Genomic DNA, 1,846 nt, shown 5'->3' on the forward strand with positions numbered 1-1,846 from the left:
AAAAAATAGAAAGAAACGAAAAAAAAGAGATATAGAGACGTTTGTGAGGTTGAAACATTCGATGTTAAAATTTGTTGTGTTAAAGGGTAGAATAGCCTTCTGTGTACTTTAAAGTTAAAATGAACTTGATAAAACAAAAATGTATAGTTTATTTCATGGTTTATTAAAATGATGAATGGCTTCTGTTCTGAACAAAAGTCATTGTTGGGCTCCCTGAATGTTGGAAGAAAGATTACAAACACTTCTAGCGTATTCTACGAATAGGTTAAGGGGGGAGGGGTTGATTTTGTTTTCCTTTAAAGACAATGGGCTAAATTCCTGCCTTCAGTTGGTTTGAGAAATGCATTTGATGTAACATACGTTCGTAATTAGCAGCTTTTCTTTTCTCTTCATCCTGAACTCCTTTCAAGAAAGTAAAATCCAAGTTAAATGTTTTATTGATGAACTTTATATCTACTGACAGGTATGGTCGAAGCAGTTAGTTGTCCTCTTTACAAAATGTGGCGTCGGTGGCTTAATGATTAGGCTCCCAGACTCACAACCTTAAGGTCGTGGGTTCGGATCCAGCCAGGCACATTACGTTGTGTCCTTGGGAAACACAAATTGTTTTCACTGTCCCCAAGTGATAATTGGCACCTCGCTATAGGCAGTGAAATATCTTCCCACTTTGTTAGTATTCGAGCGCTTAATCAGCTGCTTGCACTGTATGCTCCACGGGAAGCTGAGAATGCTCATGGGTGTTCCATGGTCTGATGGGGTAATGATAATAATAGAGTGTAAAGCGCATAGAGCTTGCTGTAGAACGAGATTATTGGTGCTATATATTAATATTATTGGTTTTATTATTATATATTATTATTATTATTGTTATAGTTATTATTGTTGTTATTATTATTATGATTATGATTATTTTATTTTTTAATTATTATTATACTATTATCATTATTATAAAGAATCTAAGCTATGTCATTAGGGAAGATAAACATCCACAACTAGATTATATTAATTAGTTCTTGCATGTCAGTGCAGTTTGAAGCAGCTTAACTTGTATCGTTCCCACCCACCCCCGAGCAACAAGAAAATATCGATACCAGATCAATAATAGTCTGGCCAGCATAGGCCGATAAGGAGAGTTCTCTGTTTTGTCATCAGAGAGGCGGGGCTGTAGAATGTGCTCGGTGCCAGTCTGTGTGTGTGCGTGTGTGTCGATGGCTTGTAGTGTGTCTGGTCGTGTGCTGTGTCGTGCATGCTGGACAACCTGGTGAGATGAGACTGCGGTCAACTAGATCAGGGAGGGTGAGTACTTTATATTATAGTGATAGTAGACCCTATTATGATAAAATGTAGAAATTCATCTATCTAAAAATTGTTGTTTCATAAATTAAACATAGTTAATAGTAAACTAAACTAGTGTGGGTGGTTGGCGGGTACTCTGGTGTGGTTTGCCTCTTATTTCCTATCTAACATCTATCGTTCTTATCTCCACTTCTTCTTTTTTATGTTTGTTACTCTCTTGTAATACCTCTAATCTTCCAGCGCTCATGACCTTATACAGTTGTGGGCGCCGTAGAACAGCTACTAAAACAAAACAAAAAACAAACTAAACCAGACAGAATGGAGTTTTTAAAATTCTAATTTTTTTTATACTGGGTATAATTTACCCCACCATCGACGCATTTCGGATCATTCCGGAAGCTGGCTTCGACCGTGCCTTTTAGGGCCTACCCATTCTCAGAGAGATAAAACGTCCCAGCAGAAAAATTGAGACAATCGATTTATAACAATCCTCTCCAGACAGGATTTGAACTCAGGTTTTCTGCCTACGACGGCGAGGTACCTAACTGCG

The 1,846-nt window shown here is 37.6% G+C and overlaps 1 protein-coding gene across 1 annotated transcript in view; it reads left to right on the forward strand.

The window, feature by feature from the left end:
- The first annotated feature begins 1,128 nt into the window (after nucleotides 1-1,128).
- LOC101853209 overlaps nucleotides 1,129-1,846 on the forward strand; it is a 50,165-nt gene continuing 49,447 nt past the window's right edge. Inside the window, exon 1 of the mRNA XM_005112090.3 lies at nucleotides 1,129-1,296. The gene's annotated coding sequence lies outside the window, so the exon portion shown is untranslated. The remainder of the gene's footprint in view (nucleotides 1,297-1,846) is intronic.

This window comes from Aplysia californica, unplaced genomic scaffold (assembly GCF_000002075.1).
Source record: "Aplysia californica isolate F4 #8 unplaced genomic scaffold, AplCal3.0 scaffold01181, whole genome shotgun sequence".
Classification (NCBI taxonomy): domain Eukaryota; kingdom Metazoa; phylum Mollusca; class Gastropoda; order Aplysiida; family Aplysiidae; genus Aplysia; species Aplysia californica.